Source organism: Rana temporaria, chromosome 13 (assembly GCF_905171775.1).
Source record: "Rana temporaria chromosome 13, aRanTem1.1, whole genome shotgun sequence".
NCBI lineage: Eukaryota > Metazoa > Chordata > Amphibia > Anura > Ranidae > Rana > Rana temporaria.
This window is the reverse complement of record NC_053501.1, coordinates 60,463,686-60,485,836: the sequence shown is the minus strand read 5'-3', so window position 1 is coordinate 60,485,836 and position 22,151 is coordinate 60,463,686. Positions and strand designations below refer to the sequence as shown.

Sequence of the window (22,151 nt, the reverse complement as noted above, 5' to 3'; positions counted from 1 at the left end):
ATTTTTACCAAAGACATGTGGTAGACTACATTTTGGCCTAAATATATAAAGAAAGATTATTTGTTTGAAAAATTGTATAACAAAAACGAAGAAAAACGTTTTTCTTTCTGTATTTTTTCAGTTATATAGCAAACAATAGAAACGCCAGTGGTGATTATACCACCAAAATAAAGTTTTACTTTGATAAACCTTTTTATTTGCTTACAGTGTGTCACAAGTTAGCCTGCAGTTCCCTGCTTGTGTACTCTTACCTCATTGCTCCAGTGTTTCTCTACCTAATTCCTTTCACATGTGTGACTTGGCTCACCTATGGGTGTCGGCTGCTATTCTGTGGACCTTTATTTCCTTCCCTTCCATCACTTCCTGGCCCGCCTCCTTGTTTGTTTGTCTATATAAGGCATGCTCAGTGGCATAAACTGCTTGAGCAACAGAATAGTTCTCTGAGTGCATACTGTGTGGCCATGCTGTGCCTGGCAATCTGTGTGCCAGCTACAGTGTCATTTACCAGCTGTGCTTGTTTGTTGCCCACCCTGATCGTGTCTTCCGAATTCACTTTTGCCTGCTGCTTGTAGTCTGTACACGCCAGTGGTCTCTGCATCCTTGGCTAGGCATACCTGGGGGCCATGAGCTGGTTCCAGCTTGCTGCAAGTCCATCCCCACCATCAGGGACTTTGGTGAAGACGCTGGTTGGCGCTTAGACTCCCCACCCTGCGGAACCCTGAGTTGGTGATCTACAAGAGCTTACTACAACAGACCCCTGACACAGTGTTGCATGACTATGCAGTTGACCACCTGCCCACCGTCAAATGATGGAAGGGAGGTGTGGCTCTCGTTCTGGGTGGATGTAATATGACAGCGCAGCTAAACAGCACGATGGTGCTGTGTTGCTGGGACACGGCGCAACCCCGATCTTTGGCGCGGCTCTTTAATCATGTGATTGGCTGTGTCCAATCCCAACCGGTCACATATAAACAAGGCGAGTTGGTCAGTGGCATCTCTTCGCAGGGGACAGTGAGATGTAATCCGGGCACTGATGATCAGTGCCCTGATTACCTTGGAGCGCTACCAGTGCCCAACAGAGAATTCGGTGACCATTAGTTATGCCAGTCAGTGCTGACTATCAGTTGGGCCCACCAGTACCGGCTATCAGTGCCACCCATCAGTGCTACCTATCAGTGCCCAATAATTGCAGAATATTAGTGCCGTCTCATCAACACACATCAGTGAAGGAGAAAAATTACATACCGTATTTATCGGCGTATACCGTGCACTTTTTTGCCCTGAAATTCAGGGCAAAATCGTGGGTGCGCGATATACGCAGATACCCGCGCCGAGTTTGAACTACTGCGCCGCATATACCGAGCGCAGTACACTCGTGTATAGTCGGGCAGGCTCGGCTCCTCTCGCAGTCACGTCCTGGACGCACAGGACGTGACCGCGAGAGGAGTCGTGCCTGCCCGACTATAAACGAGTGTACTGCGCTCGGTATATGCCGGCGCAGTAGTTCAAACTCAGCGCGGGGATCGAGCAGCGAGGACACCGCAGAAGGACACCGGACCCGACGAGGACACCACCGAAGCCGCAGACGGACGCAGGACCCGACGAGGCCGCCGATAGACGCCGCGCAAGACATCAAAACTGTAAGTACTAAAAAAAAATTTACAGGAATGTGGGTCCACTTTAGGGGTGCACGCTATACGCCGGAGCGCGCAATACCCCAATAAATACGGTATTTACTGACAAACTAAAACTAATTTTTTTCAAAATTCTTCATATATTTTTGTAAAAAATTAAAATCCCAGTAGTGAATAAATACAATCAAGAGGAAGCTCTATTAGTGTGAAGCAAATGATAAAACAATTCACATGGTTACAATGTAGCATGACCGCGCAATTGTCATTCAAAGTGTGACAGCGCTGAAAAATGGCCTGGACAGGAAGGGGGTGAAAGTGCCCTGTAGGTAAGTGGTTAACCACATAAGCCCCGGACCATTATGCAGCTTAAAGACCAGGCCACTTTTTGCGATTCCGCACTGCATCGCTTTAACTGACAATTGCGCGGTCGTTCGACGTGGCTCCCAAACAAAATTGGAGTCCTTTATTTTCCACAAAAATAGCTTTCTTTTGGTGGTATTTGATCACCTCTGCGGTTTTAATTTTTTGCGCTATAAACAAAAATAGAGCGACAATTTTGAAAAAAAAAATATATTTTTTACTTTTTGCTATAATAAATATCCCCCAAAAATATCTAAAAAAAACTACTTTTTTCCTCAGTTTAGGCCAATACACATTCTTTTACATATCTTTGGTAAGAAAAAAAACGCAATAAGCATTTATTTATTGGTTTGCGCAAAATTTAGAGCATCTACCAAATAGGGGATAGTTTTATTGCATTTTTATTAATTACATTTTTTCTAGTAATGGCGGCGATCAGTGATTTTTATCGTGACTGCGACATTATGGCGGACACATTGGACACTTTTGACACTATTTTAGGACAATTGTCATTTTTACAGCGAACAGTGCTATACAAATGCACTGGTTATTTTAAAAATGACACTGGCAGTGAAGGGGTTAACCAGGAGGGGGCGCTGTAGGGGTTAAGTGTGCCCTAATGTGTGATTCTTACTGGACGTGTGACGTCACTGATCGTCGTTCCCTATGACAGGGAAAAGACGATCAGTGACAGGCTCACTTGGAAGCACGGGGAGAGGTTTGTATACACTTACCTCTCCCCGTTCTTCTTCTCTGTGAGTCGGAGACTCTTTACCACGTGATCACGATGTAAACAGGAAAAGACGGTAATCGGCTTTTCCTCACTCGCGTCTGTCGGCTGCTCCTCTGACAGGGGGGGTTTGTGCTGATCGATTATCAGTGCAGCCCCCCCCCCCAGGATGCCCACACTGAACCACCAGGGATGCCACCAGACCACCAGGGATGCCCACCACAGGTATGCCACCCTAGACCACCAGGGATGCAAATCCAGAACTAAATAATGGATGCCAATCAGTGCCCACAATGGATGCCAATCAGTGCCCATAATGGGCATCACTGATTGGCAGGCATTATTGTTTGGCACTGATTGGCAACTATTAGTAAAACACATTACAGTCTATCAGTGCCCATCCATGCCCATCCGTGCCACCTATCAGTGCCCATCCATGCTGCCTATCAGTGCCCATCCGTGCCGCCTATCAGTGCCCATCCGTGCCACCTATCGGTGCCCATCCGTGCTGTATATTGGTGCCAACTATCAGTGCCCATCAGTGCCGCATATTAGTTCCCATTATCAGTGCCCATAAATGCCACCTCATCAGTGCCCGTCAGTGCCGTACCATCAGTGCCCATCTGTGAAGTAGAAAACGTACTTATTTACAATGTTTTGTAACTGAAACAAAAAAAAACATATATTTTTTCTAAATTTCGTTTTTTTTTTTGTTTTTTTTTTTTGCAGAAAATAAAAATCCCAGAGGTGATCAAATACCACCAAAAGAAAGCTCTATTTGTGGGAACAAAATGATAAAAATTTAGTTTGGGCACAGTGTAGCATGACCGCGCAATTGTCATTTAAAGTGCAACAGCGCTGAAAGCTGAAAAAGGTGTATAAGTGCCCAGTGTGGAACTGGTTAAAAACGTGCTAATTTTGAAGTTTGTTGGCAAAAAGTCTGACCGCGTGTATGGGCCTTGAGCCTCACATAAGAAGCTGTTTATTGGGCTTGCCTATCAGCTGCTTTAAAACATCAATTCGTTTGGATTGGCACTGCTTTTTAAAATTTGATACGCAGTAATACAAGATCCATAACTGATTTCACAGAATCCTTTATAGAGATTTGTAGAATATGTACAGATAAATATATTCATCTGCATCTCACAGCAAGAAAAACCCTAAAGCCTGTCTTGTGTTTTTATCTCTGAGTCTATATAAAACATGCAGTTGTCAAGCACTTGCTCTGCACATATGTCTGCACATGGGGGGGCTTCTTGGGGGGGCAGTTTATTCAGCTGCACACCACTGAGAATTCAACAGCAATGTTTACTCCATATTATATCATACTCAAAGCTTTTATACACACTGCAAACTATACAAAGATTTCACGTTTTCTTGCCTTTCTGTGTGTTATAAAGGTTTCAAAAAGTGCATTTGTGAATAAGTGACCATGAATATGAGCTACAATTTCAATACAATACACCATGAATTGGAAACAGTATTTAAAAAGAAAAATATTGACTATATGTATTAAACAGTATTCATTTTTGTTATACAGGTTATAAATCGTAAAATGTGGGTATTTATTAAAGTTTCTAAAGGTGCTTTTACACAGGACAGGTGCATACCTGCGTAAAGCACCTTTAGAACTTTAATAAATATCCCCATATTACGATTTAATAACCGTTTTTATAAACTATATAACAAAAATGATACTGTTTATTACATATAGTCTATTTTTTCTTTTTAAATCACCCTTTCCAATTTATGGTATATTCAAATTGTAGCTCCTTGAGTATGAACAACATGCTTACAAATTATTACCAACAATGACACTGTTCATAGTTACATATGGTTCCGGCTATAAGGATGGTTCTGTAAGGCAGGGGTGGCCCAACCAGTGGCTCGGGGGCCACATGTGGCCCGCGGAGCCCTCTGATGTGGCCCGCGACCTCCTGCTCTGGAATGGGGGGTTGGCAAGCCCAGATCGCAGGATGCGACCCGCCAATCCACAGCATCAGTTTGTAAATGAAGCTGGTGTAGAGGAAGAAATCGGCTGCGGAGCAGAGCCCCAATAATCGATGCTTCCTCTACAGCGTCTGCTTTTGCCATAGGCAGAGACTATGGCAAAGTTCAGCTAAACCCGCAGGATAGACACAGTGTGCACTACCTTGCACCCCCCCCCGCGGTGTGGGTATAACCGCAGATACATCAGTGTGAAGCAGTCATTAGGCCCTTTTTTCACACGACCAGCCCAACCAAATGGGACCCTCAATCTCCCCTCTACAGAGCGACAGATGTCTGTTTACCCCGCCCTACCTCCAAATCTAAAAAAAGAGGGAATTTGTCCCCTTCCATCTGGGCGGATCGGAGGGCTATAGAGTATCCGTGATCTGTCATGCGCCAGCTTCGCTCATTGTGGCCCTCGACTGGTTTACCAAGTTGTTAAGTGGCCCTCGCTCTTCAACGGAAATCTCCGAACTTCGGCCGGCATCCAGGGCGACGTGAATTTGAGGAAAGTGGCAGTCGGCCTCAGTCCTCGCTCGCTCGCTCGCCTCCTGCTCTTTTTTTAACATCCTCCAATCCACGGGGATGTTAAGGAATGAGCCTGGATGCCGGCCGAGGTTCGGAGATTTCCGTCGGCAAGGATTGCGCCTGCGCAGTCCTTACAGGAACCATCTGGATAGGGGAACCTAAACAACAAGTCACTGGTTCACACTACAGCGACTTGGGATCCGACTTGTGTCACCCAAGTCGCGTGACTGAGAAATTCCATTGAAGTGAATGAGAGCCGTCTTAATGTACACTACTGAAGTCCCTCCGACGTCAGAAAAGGTCCCTGTACTACTTCAAGGCGACTTCAAGCAACTTGTAGGCAACTTGTACCCATAGATTTCAATGGAAGTCGCCTCCAAAGTCAGATCTTGACGGAAGCACCTTTACAGGAAAATAAAATAGTTTACTCAGGCAAACCCCTCCCTCCCACAGAGCTGATTATTCTGTGATTGGCCACAGCCAAAGTCGCCTGTCCTGAAGGCAACTTTAAAGCGACAGTTCACCCTAAAAAAAAAATTTACCCTTAGATTGATGCTCATTTTGTCTAGGGGAATCGGCTAGTTTTTTTTAAAATCGAAGCTGTACTTACCGTTTTAGAGATGCATATTCTCCGCCGCTTCCGGGTATGGTCTTCGGGACTGGGCGTTTCTATTTGATTGACAGTCTTCCGACAGGCTTCCGACGTCGCATCCATCGTGTCACGAGTAGCCGAAAGAAGCCGAACGTCGGTGCGGCTCTATACGGCGCTGCGCACCGACGTTTGGCTTCTTTCGGAAAATTCATGACGCGAGGATGCGACCGTCGGAAGCCTGTCGGAAGACTGTCAATCAAAATAGGAACGCCCAGTCCCGCAGCCCATACCCGGAAGCGGCGGAGAAGATCTATCTCTAAAACGGTAAGTACTGCTTTGATTTAAAAAAAACTAGCCGATTCCCCTAGACAAAATGAGCACCAATCTAATGTTAAAAATTAACATTTCCGGGTGAACCTCCACTTTAAGTCACATTGTAAGTTGCTCCAAGTCGCACTGAAGTCGCCTTGCAAAGTTGCGCTGTAAGTCGGGTTGCCCCCTGTGTGAACCAGCACTTAGGTTGAATAAAGACGTCAGTCCATCCAGTTTAACCTTTGTGGGTGTGGATGTGTGTGTTTATGTCAATACCATTTCCCATATCCCTGTATATCGCATTCGCTAAGAGTTTTTTTTATCAAACTGTTTCCATTGACACTGCAAATTCTGGAAGGGAATTCCACATCCTTACCGCTCTGGCAATAAAGAACCCTCTAGACCAGTGGTCATCAACTAACAGGCCAGGTTTGCAAGATAACTGAAATACATCGCAGGTGATATAATTTGCTGCTCAGTGATTGCAGCATTCTAGTCTGCATCTCCCCAAGGTAATACATAAAACCTGGCCTGTTAGTGGGCCCTGAGGACAGGGTTGATGACCACCACTGCTCTACACAGTTTAAGGTTAAACCACTTCTCTTCCAATTTCATTGAGTGGCCACGTGTCTTTCTAAGCTCCTTGAAACTGAATAGTTTTTCACTATGCTAGAAGCACCATTGAGGTATTTGTTTATCGCCATCAAAAAGAGATATCTTGTCAAGCATCTATTCTGAATGGAGAATACGTTTAATATTTGTAGTTGTTCCTCGTAACTGAGGTCCCCCAGTCCCCTTATTAGTTGTGTTGCCCTTCTCTGGACTTGCGCCCAGAGGCGGCTCTAGGCTTTGTGAGGCCTTAAGCAAAATTTAGACACGAGGCCCCACTCCTCCCACCCAGGCACACAGGAGGGCGGCACGGTCGGGCATCACTTTCTCTCTGGGCGGTCGGCCAGGCTGCAGCAGGCACTGGGATGGGATTCATCCACCGGAGCTCCTCCTTCCCTTTCACAGACAGTCATAGGGCAGCTGGATAGTTTCCGCCACCTGGCCTGACTCCTGACCCGAATAGGCAGCTGGTCAGACACAGAGAGGCTAGGTGAGCGGCGCGGGCTGAAGGAGCCCGCATCGATTTGCGGCCCGCCCGGTGCGCCTTATACAGATGGCACCTGGATCCAGTTGGTCAGTCCGCATTAGTGATCGAGCACAGGCAAATAAGACGGCTGCGAGGCCCCTGTGAGTGTGAGGTGTGAGTGTGAGGCCTTAGGCGGCCGCCTAATTAGAGAGCCGCCTCTACTTGAGCCTGCAGACTGGTAACCAGAACTGGTCGGCATATGCAAGATGCAGTTGGACCACAGATTTTGTAAAGCGCTACGACAACTGTTGGCGCTATATAAATCCTGTACAGTAAATACCCTTTTTAATGCATGCTAATATTCTGCTTGCTTTGCTGCAGCTTGCCACACTATACTGTATGTCTTAAAGGATCCATCATTTATGTTAAAGAAGAACAGTGGTCCACTCACTGCCATTGAGGTATTTAAAGAGGTTGTAAACCTCCGGGGGAAAAAAAAAACCTGCAAGACAAAGAAATAATGAGCTAGTATGCATCGCATACTAGTTCATTATGAAATACTTACCTTAGGACAATGCCCTCCAGTAGCGCCCACACTGGGCTGCCATGGCTGACAATGTTCACTGTAGTTACTTCTGGGTTCGTGGGCTCCGGCGATGTGATTGGCCAAAGCCACGATGATGTCCCTCCCAAGCATGCGCGCAGGTGCCACCAGTCACGGCACGGGTACTGAAGAAAAGGCCCAAGCGGGCCGTTTCTTCAGTGCGCATGCACCGATTATGTCCGTAGCAGTGAATATCTCCACTTTAAGCTGGTAAATGTTCGCAGGCATGGATCTCACAGACATGCAAGTCTGTGAAAGGGAAAAATTCTTTGTATTAGAAGGAGAAATTCTAACCATAGCTACATGTGCTGAGGCATGCACATGGCTCCTTACTCCTAGACTTGGCCAGTTTACATGTCCTTGTCCCTTCTCCATACATAGGCTCTCTGTGGCAGTCTTTGTATGGAAAGAGAACTTGCATATCCCGTTACAACTATGATGGCAAAAAACAATGGAAGCTGTAATGTTGGGTAATTAACCACTTGCCGACCTGCCGTCGTCATTATACTGTGGCAGGTCGGCGTGATCCCGCGAACCATCGCAGCTGTACATCGGTTCGTTTTAAGCGGGACAGTTGGCGCACGTGCTGCCTGAGGCATGCGCCCATTGCACAGCGAGGGTGCCGACGTTCATGACCAGCGATCACTGGCGCGTGAGGCAGAACAGGGACGTGTGTGTGTAAACACACACACGTGTCCCTGTTCTGTTCTGAGAGGAGATGCAGATTGTGAGTTCCTATAAGCTGGAAACCATGATCTGTCATCTCCTATAGTGAGTCCCATCCCCCATAGTTAGAACACACAGTCAGGGATCATATTAACCCCTTGATCGCCCCCTAGTGTTTAACCCCTTCCCTGCCAGTGACATTTACACAGTAATCAGTGCATTTTTATAGCACTAATCGCTGTATGAATGCCAATGGTCCCAAAAATGTGTCAAAAGTGTCCGATGTGTCCCCCATAATGTCGCAGTAACGATATAAATTGCAGATCGCTGCCATTACTAGTAAAAATATAATAATAAATATGCCATAAATCTATGCCCTATTTTGTAGATTCTATAACTTTTGCACAAACCAATCAATATATGCTTATTGCAATTTTTATTACCCAAAAAATATTTTGGGGATATTTATTATAGCAAAAAGTAAAAAATATTGTGTTTTATTTCAAAATAGTTGCTCTTTTTTTGTTTATAGCGCATAAAATAAAAACTGCATAGTTGATCAAATACCACCAAAAGAAAGCTCCATTTATGGGAAAAAAAGGAGCTGAAGTGGTTAAAGTACAACCTAAGGCTGCCTGCATCCTAGCAAAAAATGGCATGGTGTCCTTGCTGCTGGCATCATAGCACCCAATGCGGCTCTGTGGCATGGCTGCCAATGTCCTAGCATCCAATATACTGTCGTTGTGCAGACCAACCACAGCATCCTAACATCTAATAATTAAGAGGCAAAATGGCTGCCTCAGGCAGCATCTGCCCTGGATTGGCCCTGTCTGCATGATCTCCTGGGCTAAAGTTCTTAGCTATTCCTTTATTGTCTTGGAGTTTTATAAAGCTACATCTTCTGTAATGTGTACTAGAGTTCTAGGTGTAGATATCATTAGGTACTTGCTTTATTATGTTAAGGATTTTTTTTTAATCTTTTTGTGGAAAAATAAAATCAAATCCAGGTAGTAAGGCTGCATGTAAGCTTATATTTTAATGGTCTATAATATATCCTGCAATACTCACCTCCTTTCTGGGACTGTGCCCTGCAGTAATGCCATTTTGCCTCAAGATGTCATCAGTCTTCTGAGTTGAATGACATCCATTTCTAATTAACATACGACTAATGCCTTGTACACACGATCGGACCTTCCGTCGGGATAAACTCTGGATTTTTCCGACAGAATTCCGTTCAAGCTGTCTTGCATACACACTGTCACGCCAAATTCCGACCGTCAAGAACGCAGTGACGTATAACACTACGACGAGCGAAGAAAAATAAGGTTCAATGCTTCCGAGCATGCGTTGACTTGATTCTGAGCATGCATGTTTTTTTCTCCGCCCGAGTTCCATACAGACAAACGGAATTTCCGCTAGAAATTTTTCCCAACGGGAAAAAAAGAGAACGTATTCTCTTTCTAAGTCCGTCGGAATTTCCGAAGGAAAAACTCTGATGGGGCACACACACAGTCGGAATATCCGATAAAAAAATTCCGTCTGACTTTTTCCATGGGAAAAAGGAGTCTCGGAGTGCAGGTTTTTATGGGCTTGCCCCCTGGGGGTAATATCACCACGGTGCCCTGCACTCAGTCTAATGATGCTGATGGACCATCCAGCATCAGAGAAGACAAAGAGGACCCTGTGTGTTAAGTGACCAGTCTGAAAACATCTGGAAAAGGTAACTTTATCAAAAGTAAAAACATAAAATATATACAGGTAGAGGTGATTGGCTGATGGGCAGGGACAGGAGGCAGAAAAAAAAACTAGTGAATGGGACAAAATCTAGGCATGTGCCTTGATTCAATCTAAGGTTTGTAAATACACCCTTAAGCCTCGTACACACGATCAGTCCATCCGATGAAAACGGACTGAAGGACAGTTGTCTTAAGTTAACCGATAAAGCTGACTGATGGTCCGTCGTGCCTACACACCATCAGTTAAAAAAACGATCGTGTCAGAACGCGGTGACGTAAAACACAACGTGCTGCAAAAAACGAAGTTCAATGCTTCCAAGCATGCGTCGACTTGATTCTGAGCATGCGCAGGTTTTTAACCGATGCTTTTGCATACTAACGATCGGTTTTGACCTATCGGTTACCAGTCCATCGGTTAAATTTTAAAGCAAGTTCTAATTTTTTTGACCGATAGTTAAATAACCTATGGGGTCTACACACGATCGGTTAGGACTGATGAAAACGGTCCTTCAGAGCGCTCTCCTCTGGCGATCCTATCGTGTGTACGTGGCCTTAGGTTGTTTCTTTAGCCACCAGCGGTAAAATACAGTAGTCTGTCTCTCGCTGCTGCTTAAGATGTAATTAATAAGAACTCTACAGTTCACATGAATACTTCTGTGCCATATGAGTCGCTCTCCTATTACATGCTTGTGATAAAGCATGTGTTTTCCTGGTGTAGCTGTAATGCATACCAGGATTTCATAACGAATAAGAATAAATGGCTTTTGTCTGCAACAAAATGTAATACCAGTCCATAGGATACAGGGTGTACTGCCATCAGTAAGTCTGGTTTTAGCTGGAACGTGTCATTTTGGACTGTAATGCTAATATCTTAATCAATGTATTAGTGTGAAAGTAAACAAATCAAATAATTGATGACAATTTATTTGGCATTTCATTTACATTTAGGTCTATGGTTTAATTGGAAGCCTGGAAATAATCCTGGTTTCAACAAACAGTTTATTCAGCCTATAAATGGTTTTCTTTACTGGGATGACATGGCAGCATGCAGCAAATATTCCACACAGCCAAAGCCATGGCCTTAAAAAGACCCATTTATGGTCAAATATGGCTGCAACCACTGGGCCAGAAAACAGCTCTTATCACCCTAATGTCACTAAAAGTGCTATAGGATATATGATATAGGAAATGTTTTCAACATTTTTTTACAAATAAATATCTGAAAAGTGTGTCATGCACCCCTGAGTCAATACTTCGTAGAACCACCTTTTGCTGCAATTATAGCTGCAAGTCTTTTTGGGGATGTCTCTACCAGCTTTGCACCTCTACAGAGTGACATTTTTGCCCATTCTTCTTTGCAAAATTGCTCAAGCTCTGTCAGATTGGTCAGTCTTACCACAGATTCTCAGCTGGATTTAGGTCTGGACTTTGACTGGGGCAATTCTAACACATGAATATGCTTTGATCTAAACCATTCCATTGTAGCTCTGGCTGTATGTTTATGGTCGTTGTCCTGCTGAACCTCTGCCCTGGGCTCAAGTCTTTTGCAGACTCTAACAGGTTTTCTTCTAAGCTTAAAAACATACAAAAGGTGTGGCGCTAAAAACTGACAAAGTTGTTCACAAGAAATTCAACAAAAAGAGGCCAATATGTGTGGGGTCCGAAATAGAAAATCTTGTGAGACTCTCCACTGACAGATGCACACACATTGACTTTTACCATCCAGAGTGGACATACAGTGGTGGAATGCACTTGTTACAGAATCCAATCAATTGAGCAACAGCACTCTTTCACCTTTGTACAGATTCTACTTCATTTGGCCCTCCAATGGATGTAGGTAAGGATCTCGCGCCAATAATAAATGAATAAATAAATTGATTAGAGTGTTTTAGGCTGCTCCCCAAAATTCAGAATCTGAATACAAATAAAAAGCAAAGACAGGGGGCGCTCGTTACCATTAATAAAAATATATAAAGTGAAATAAATAAATAATCAAATTGTTCTATGAAAATAAAATCACAAATTAGATACCAAATCTGTGCAGTTCCTGGCATCCACCCAATAATGGATGCTTTACCAGAAATTCAATGGTGTAAAATAATACAAAATAATCACATGCATAAAATTAGTACATATGTGAAAAAAAAAAAAATTATAAAGCAAAAGTGTCCATAGAAAAGCTGTGTTTAAAGTGTTCAAATTTCTTGCAATTCGCGCTGTGCAAACAATGAGACAGAGAGGGTTTCCACCTTCACCGATTTGAAGACACCAAATAGTGCATATAAGGATGGCTCCTTACCACAGGTAGTTGACCTTTCTCGTTAGAAAAGGTCAAATAAAGCTTGTTGTCACCATGGACAGATATGCAACACATGAAGTTCCCTTGGTTCAGCTTGTTTGAGCGTCATAGGGCATGGCTAGAGAAGAGAGATATCGCCATGGCATAATAACGTTTTATTTAAAATTGTAAAATACACACAGTGCCGAGTGGCTCCTTACTTTGGATGGTGCCCACGTCCCGGCACTGAGGCTATAGGCTTATAGGTCGGCTAAAGATGCGTCCTTGCTGGGGAGGCTTGGCATGCGCTCCACCTCTCACTGCTGAGAACCAGCTGGACCGGAAGATGCTGTGCGTGTTCACGTACCGCCTCTGCACGCCTCTGCACGCACAGCCTCCCCAGCAAGGACGCATCTTTATCCACCATAAAAAAAAGGCACTTCATAGTGTAATACATTCAATGTAAAATGTATTAAATTCCAGCAAACTCACTCACCACAGGAAAGGTAAAAACTTGTATCAATAATCCACAGAGGAATGTTTCCAACCATCAAGATGTTCGACTATTTCAGACTCCACATGCTCAGAATCACGTCGCATATACTCCCTAAGATTTGACGGCTCAATGCGTACGACGTGAACGTAACCTACGCCCAGCCCCATTCACGTACGACTTAAGTAAACAACGTAAAATCAGACGGCTGTACCGATGTCCATACCCTAACATGACTTACCCCTGCTTTAGGTGGGATAACTTTTACGTTGGATGTACGCCTTACATAAACGGCATAGCTTACTGCGACGGCCGCAAGTAGGTTCGTGAATCGGCGTATCTAGGTCAATTATATATTCGACGCATAAATCAATGGAATCGCCCCTAGCGGCCAGTGTAAATATGCACCCAAGATACGACGGCGTAGGAGACTTACGTCGGTCGGATGGAGCCAGAATTCAGGCGTATCTGGTTTCAAGTATACGGCGCATAGATACGACGGCGCATCCGTGGACTTACGAGGCATATAAGAAGATAGGTCGGCGTAAGTCCTATGTGAATCTACCTCATAGTGTTTTGCTTTAAGGCCAGAAAGTTTAATTTTGGTCTCATCTGACCAGAACACCTTCTTCCACATGTTTGCTGTGCCCCCACATGGTTTTTCGCAAACGGGACTTCTTATGGCTTTCTTTCAACAATGGCTTTCTTCTTACCACTCTTCCATAAAGGCCAGTTTTGTGGAGTCAATAAATACAAAAAGGTATACCACGCTAAATATAAAAAAATTATAAATAAGTGCAAACAGCAGCGTCAAGATTTTCAGATATCTTCACAGTAAGCATAAATATCGCGCGAGTGAGCCTAAGGAGAAAGCCAAGGAACAATATACAATATGTGCTGAAACAAGTAAGTATTGAAACACATATATATGTGACAATATAATAAGTGTCTCTATAAAGTGAAAGTGACGATGAGACTCCACAAATAAATTCCAGCAGTAAAAAAGTTCCAACAGGATAAAATCTTCCAAAGTTCCCCCCCACCACCAAGGGAATATAAGTTTTTGTGTAAAAAAAAAAACTCAGTGAGTGAGAACTCTTACCATAAACTTTGGACCTCCTTATGAGCGAGGTCATTTGCGCTCTGCAGGGTCAGATGAATCGCCCCGTCCCAGGGCTCACTGGAAATCACTAGAGATTCTCCTCGTTATCCAGTCTTCATCCAATTTTCATCTAGGGGTCTCCCTCAGCTCAGTGCCATAGAGTGTGTAAAAAAGAGGCTCCAATAGTGTATTATTATTTATTGCTTAAAAAGCATGTAGCATAAAAATTCCAAGATAAAACGAACGTTTGTCGGCAAACAAATTGCAAAAACACCTGCACCTTTTCTCAGTACCTGCTGCTGAATGTTGAACCCCCTGCCCCCCCCCCCCCCCCAAAACAAACAATTATCTATGGCCCGGGGGGTGGGGGACCATTACGAATATGTGCATTGGTACCACCGTCTGTAGAACATCAGCACTTCCAATATTCCAATAGCGAGCGTTTATCTCTGTAGATGAGCAAACCAAATAATTCTGAAACTGAGCAAATATAGTATAATAGAGGGTATTCAAGGGCATGTGTAAGGGAACTCTCTTCACCAAGTTGCTATTCGCCCATTAAAGGGGGTAACCTTTAAAGCCCTGTACACATGGCTCAGAATCTCGTCAGGAAAAAAACATAGTTTACTGGCCGAGTGTACACACACTCCATTCAAAAGAACCGCCGTTCTTGCTACACCCTACCTATGCCTTGGAAGCTACCGCACATGCGTCAAAGTCATTTCGATCATGCGCGGGTTTCCGCAGCAACAGGTAAGTATACAGACGCTCAGGTTTCTCGGCAGGAAAACAAGCCAAGAATCACGATGAGAAAATTGAGATTTTTCTCGATTCTGGCCAGTTTTCTTGACGAGAAACCTCAAAGCCTCGTACACACGCTCGGTTTACTCTGCAAGAACCATCAAGAAAACTGCTGGCAGAGCTTTCTTGCCAAGTAAACCGTGCTTGTGTACGAGGCTTAGAGGTTTCTCGTCAAGAAAACTGCCCAGAATCTAGACAAGAAAAATGAGAAAACTGAGCGTGTACGAGGCTTAGACATCAGCACTTGAAATAGGGGTCAACCGTCTCATTATATGAGCAAGTATAGCGCTTGAGAGAACATTCCCTCTGGGAATGTTCTGGGAATGCCCCCATATGATGTGCACTGGTAACTACATCCTTCACATAGGCATCTTGTTGGTGGTAAAAGTAGCGTTTACCAGAGGGAGCAGGTGTTTTAAAAGTCTGCTTGGTATACTGTTGTTGGGTTCTCTATACATGTCTAAACCCAATTTAAAATGGAAACATCCAAATGCAGGAAAATGTGATCTGTGGGGGTTGTTTTTACTTCCCAGAGAACTTCTCCTGCATTTAGAAAAGATAAACACAGGAGTGCCAGTGTGCATGAGGCTTGAACTATATAATTAATTTATGTCAGGAGGGTCCTTGCACTACAAATTTGTTAATAAATCCAAAGCAATTTGTGTAATCAGATTGCAATATGTGTTGTGAGCTTAAGTGCTTCTTTGCTGCTGTTTCAGCCATCTCCTCTGCTTGTCTGCTCTCAGATTCTTGACTAGTATGACTACTTTGCAAACTGCCAGGGCTCAGGTAGTAGGCCGAAGCAGCAAAAAAGCCCTTGGGCTGGATCTCCAGCTTTGTGACCAGTGAAGGGGATAGGTTCAGTACAGGGTGGGAGCAATCATGTGACTCATTGAGGCTGGCTGGCAGCTATATCAGTAGGGAAAAGAAGAGATTCATGGAGGGTGTGTGAGGAAGTACAGCAGGTAAAGGGATGTTTATATCTCTTATTGCTTCTAAGTTCTATAACATGGCCAGGGTGATCAGATTTTACAGAGGAGTGTGATGGATTAGGGTAAAATTTATATTTTGAATTAAGCTAATTCTTTTATTAGAACCACTAAAATGTTTTCTCTGCTTATATACTTTTGATGTGTTTTTATATTTCTTTTTATATATGCATGTGTGAAAAGTATATGTCACAATAAGTGTTTATTTTCCTTAAATAGTTTATATCAGGAATGATATATGATGGTTTTTAAAGTTACGACTGCAAAATGAAGGACAAAGGAGAGCTGTTTGTTCAGATGCCATTTCTTTCCCTCATGTTTCAGACGTGTTCAACCCTTCCCCCTCTTCCTGTCTTCATCTGACCAGAGGATTTCTTCCAAATATGGACTTCCATTCCTTGCCCCTTGCTCCTAGACAAGCTCCTCCCCTAGCCCTTACCATCGTCTGGAATAAAGATGGCTCCTGGACTTTAGCAATATGTGCCATGTGCTACAGACGTCACAGAGGGGGTGAGTGAAGAGTGAAATGTATAAGTTAACCAATTGAATGCATATGTTTTGTGATGTCATATTGTTTATAAATAATAACCTTCCTGTTGGGCTGAGCTGAAAGGTGAGAGAGATGTAGATTCTTTGTCTGCTCTGCATATTTCTCCTTATAATTTGAATCAAACGGCAGAATGGGTTAGCCCTGAGGTTAGATCAGGGGTCAAATCGCCATCAGGAGAGCAGACTGCTATTGTTGTGGACCTCTCAGCTTCCTGCAGCCTCTCCAATATGTGGCCTCCAAGCAAGAGGCTTGAGTGGATACTGGATTTCTGGAGAGTGGTAGGGGCAAAACTATTAGCTGCTTGGCCAATAGAGAGGAAGAGGTAGAGAGTGGAAGAGGACAGAGAAGGAAAACTTGCTACTAGAGGCAGAAAAAGAAACTCGGACTAAGGCATTATCCTTAATGAGAAAGTGGAAAACCACAATTTAGCTTTTATATTATTAAATATTAGGGATGAGTATAGTACAGTGTTTGTTTACATTCATAATAGCATGTAGGTTTTATATTATGCATTTAGTGCATAAACACAAGCTGGAGGAAGTGGTGATAAAGGGTCTATATCCTATTTGATCCCCAACGCTGTTTGCTGTGAAAGAGCATTGGTAGTCACTCGAAAATCCCCAAGCAAGAATCTTCTGGATGTGATTACAAATATGAACAGCCCTTCCCCCTCAATTCATGAAGATATTCGTAATGCAAAAAAATTATTAACCAAGTAATCTTTATTGAATATCTCCATGACTTCATATTTTATTGCAAAGACAAAATAAGACCCATCATGCAATACTGGGCAAACTGAGTTTAGAGTATCTGTTACATTAACTACAAAAATGTGTGGTCCCAAAGACAAGACATAGCTCCCGTATAAAATACATTTTTTACTTAAAAACAAAAACTGTAAATACAAAAGCACCAATCGTCATACATTTTACATGCCGTAACGTGGAACCAATATATTATGTATTTGACTCTGATGACTGGTAGGAATTATTCAGCCTATGAGGTGTGTCCTTGTCTTGAGATGAAGCTTTGATCAGGGCACTGATAGTGTAGGTCTCCAACTCAGCACAGAGATTTGCCTGCACGTGCATATTCAGCACAGGTGCGGCCCAAGTTAACTCCTTGCAGCAGCAAGTCTGTCACCTTATCCAATCCAATACAAGTGGTGAGGGGTGCCAGGAATCCATATAGACCACCAAGGAAGATGCTCAATGGCCAAGCCAAGAAAATCAAGATCACAATCCAAAATATGCACCATAGAACACACGTACAGGTAGCCATTGTGTATGTACCTACAGGAGAAAATAAAGCATAGCATGATAAATACTCAACTAGTCAAAAGTATTTAACATAATCGATGTTTGAATAATTCTGAACTCAAATCTGAGAAAATCACAGCAAGAATAAATAACAATGACAAATACTTCACATGCATGTAGTATAATAAAACCACCTTTATTTAAGGCTTTAGTTAAATACTAAAAAAAAATGTGGTGTTAACGAAAAAAAAAATGGAAAATAGATTTAAATAAACATACATAGTTTGGTAGTCTTTCCTTCCTCATAGATAAAATCACATGGAACGAGCTACACAGACCACAGAGGCCTGGAAAGCAGAAGTTCCTCATAACTGACTTTTATGACTCCTGTAATGGCGAAATGTTTACAACAACACAAGTAATGAGACTAAACCGTCAACGCATGACCCTGCAAATGGGACAGCACTGTCATGACACGTACGGGTTTCCCGGCTGACTTTTTACCATCGGGAAAACCGAAGTGAAACCCGAAAACCTGCTCGGCAGCTTTTTCCCCCTACACACGGACGGTTTTCCTGGCAGGTAAACTGCCATGAGAGCTTTGGCCGGGAATCCCGGCCGTGTGTATGCCCCATAGGAAAACTGCCGGGAAAAAGACCACCGGGAATCCCGGCAGGAAAAATGAAAACGTTCTCATTTTTCCCGCTGGGATTCCCGGCGGTTTTCCTGTCGGAAAAACTGCCATGGAGCATACACACGGCCAGTTTTCCTGGCCAAAAGCTGTCATGGCAGTTTTCCCGATGGGAAAACTGGTCGTGTGTACGAGGCATCAGTCATAATCATACTATTAACAGATAATGGAGCTCCCAATGTGGATAGTATGTTAATTCTCTGTGAGATAATATAATTTACCAATTTTAACTTCATGTATGAATCAGTAGAGAAGACATAAAGGTCACATTGCCCTAAAGCCATTCAGTGCATTTAGTGAGCATATATTGACCTAATTAATTAACATGGGTTCTAAGTTTTCAATGGAGTTTGAGAGTGCAGTCACCCACTAGCTTTTTAAAGCTTACCTGGACATGTGAGAATGCATTGGTGGTGATATTTTTATCAAGCAATAAGACTTTGCAGGCTCTCATAAGTGACAGAGCAGACAGGGATTTGCTAAGGAGATTTCCTAGTTGCCCCAACTAGAATCTACTCAAAACTGAATAATACGAATTGATGGGTTAACCCCTTACCTATAATAATAAATATACAGTTTTCTTTACAACGCGTTAAATATTTAACTGGTATTAGCTGAGAAATAAGCTTAAAGCGATATTAAATCCTCCTGTTGTTATATCTGAGTAAGCTTAGCATTCAAAATCATAATTGATATGGCCCCTCTTACCTTTCCCAGTGATACCTTCCTTCTAATTTTCTCATCTGTAGACCTTGCTTTTCTTTTCTGCCCAATAGAGGGTGCCTATATCCTGAAAGGTTCCACCTGGAAATAGCCAAGTGTTTATTCTCCCAGCTTGGTCTGTGTACTTCCATAGATACGCATAGTGCCTGATGAACCATGTCCCTACTTTCTCCTTCCTGCAGCATTTTCATGGCAGCGAGAGCCTCAGCTGCCCTCAATACCCAACTCTACAACCCAGAAGATCAGGGAAGCAGCACAGGTGTCCTTATTAACATTTAGTACCACTTTAACAAAAGGGGATTTTTTTGTCTCATACCCATAATGGCTTTAAAATGGCCCACTAGTTCTGCAGGCAGAGATGTACATGCTGTTACCAGACACAAATGCAGTACACTAAGCACTAAGGGCCAGATTTACAGACACTTACGTTACTCCGCGGTGGCATAACGTATGCCATTTACGTTACACCGCCGCAGGTTTACAGCGTAAGTGCCTGATTCACAAAGCTCTTACCTGTAAACTTGCGGCGGTGTAACGTAAATGCGCTCAGCGCAAGCCCGCCTAATTCAAATGGGGCGGGCACCATTTAAATTAGGCGCATTCCCACGCCGAACGTTCTGCGCATGCTCCGTGTTTAAATTTCCCGACGTGCTTTGTGCGAAATTACGGCGCCCCAACGTTTTTTTTTGAACTGCGACGTGCGTTACAGCGTTTCGTATTCCCGGACCTCTTACGAAAAAAAAAAATCGAAATTCTACGCGGGAACGACGGCCATACTTTAACATGGCTGATCTAAAGATAAGCCATGTTAAAGCAGGTGTAACTTTGTGACGGGTAAAAACGACTAGCAACGATGTACGGGGTTGCGACAAACGCGCGGATCTTCGTGGATCGCCGTAACTAGTCATTTGCATATTCTACGCCGACCGCAATGGCCTCGCCACCTAGCGGCCGGCCTAGAATTGCATCCTAAGATCCGACAGTGTAAGTCAATTACACCTGTCGGATCTTAGGGCTATCTATGCGGAACTGATTCTATGAATCAGCCGCATAGTTAGGACGGGCGGATCACAGAGATACTACGGCTTATCAGGAGATACGCCGTCGTATCTCTTTTGTGAATCTGGCCCCAAGTACCTTGCAGTCTACTCCTAAAGATCCCACCATCCTCTTGACCCCTGGTGCGCAACACATGGTCAACTGGCTCTCTGTGTGCAGTATGCTGTGGCCTGGGCTGGGTCCACCACCTGTTGGGCACTATGCAGATCAACAGTGTGGTTCTAAGTACTGGAATGTTCTCTGTTTTCTAGCACTGGGAACTGAAACATGGTACTCTCAGGCAAAGTGATTTCCACCCAACTATACAAGTATATTTCCATCTGGAAGCAGGCACCGGAGCATGTGATCCAGTAAGTAACCACTGGCATTTTAATTTATGCAGTTTAGCACTGTTTTTTGCCTGGATCATTAGAATGAAATCCCTATAAAAATACAAATTTTCAGATTATATCCACACCTGTTTGTTGCCCTATATATGTTGAATTTTTAATATGTTATATTTAAAAAGGAGATGCATATGAGACGTATAACAACAAAGCTATTTGCAAAGATAAAAGCATTTTATGGTGGATACAATTCACAGTACATTAGGATTTTCTTTAGCACCACAGTTGACTGAAGTCTAATAAATATGTCAGATACTTTGACAATGATATGGGTAAGTCTGACACACAGCTAATGCTACTGAATGTCCAGGATTAGAAAGCTGAAGAGAACCTACAGTGTATGTGAGGTTATCTTGATAGACTTAAGGGCAGTGTGACCTTGGGGAGCAAACACATGATAAGGTTACCAGGAAACAGGGAAATAAGCTATTTTCAGAGAGAAGGAAAGTCCTTACTTCAGCCACATGTAACATGCACTCATTGTCTTGTAATACTGTTCTGTTTTCTGCATGCATCAAACTGCAATCCTCGGGAATGCACTCATGCTTCATAGCACTAAATTGTACTATATACATCGAAGGCCAAATTCACATTTGTAAAAATACTAAATGCACATATTTGTGTTATTTTACCACAGGAGCCTGCAAAGAATTGTACCTGTGATCAATGGATCGCAGATGCAATGCCAGACTCCTGCAGACTTAAGCCGCATACACATGATCAGTCCATCCGATGAGAACGGTCTGATGGACCGTTTTCATCAGGTTAACTGATGAAGCTGACTGATGGTCCGTCGTGCCTACACACCATCGGTTAAAAAAACGATCGTGTCAGAACGCGGTGACGTAAAACACGACGTGCTGAAAAAAATGAAGTTCAATGCTTCCAAGCATGCGTCGACTCGATTCTGAGCATGCGTGGATTTTTAACCGATGGTTGTGCCTACTAAGGATCGGTTTTGACCTATCGGTTAGGAATCCATCGGCTAAATTTAAAGCAAGTTGGCTTTTTTTAACCGATGGTTAAATAACCTATGGGGCCCACACACGATGAAAACGGTCCATCAGACCGTTGTCCTCTGGTTAACCTATCGTGTGTACGAGGCCTAACTCCAGTTCTCTGCCTGTACAAAGGTAAACATTTTCAGTTTTAGAGATAGAGGCAATGGACTACTACTGGACTAATTGTAGTTATTACCAAACTTGAGAACTACAACTACGTCTGCCGTGAATGGACTGAAAATACGGGGATAACACATATGCATGGCTCAATAATTGAAGGGTTTTCAGCAAAAAGGGGACATTTCCATTTTTTTCCACTTTTTCATTGATATATCCTATCTTGTTTGGAAAAACCTGCTCCTTTGGTTGGTGCAAAAAATAGGCAGCTCTGAGCGTTCGTTCCGATGTACCTGAACAGATAGAGTTGCCTGTCTAAAACATTAGATGGCAGCTCGAGGCAGCTCCAAAATGTAACAATTATCCCTGCTTTATAGAAAATATATTTGTGTATGTTACAGTGCTGAATCAGGTGTTAACACATGGACAACAGAAGGGTAAAACACTTCAAACTCAAGTTGGGAAAAAAGTTAACT

General features: G+C 43.3%; 1 long non-coding RNA gene across 1 annotated transcript in view; it reads right to left on the bottom strand.

The window, feature by feature from the left end:
- Nucleotides 1-17,141: 17,141 nt before the first annotated feature.
- The window catches only part of LOC120920257, a 32,532-nt gene continuing 27,522 nt past the window's right edge, over nt 17,142-22,151 (bottom strand). Inside the window, exon 2 of the long non-coding RNA XR_005744702.1 lies at nt 17,142-17,731. This is a non-coding gene — a long non-coding RNA (uncharacterized LOC120920257). The remainder of the gene's footprint in view (nt 17,732-22,151) is intronic.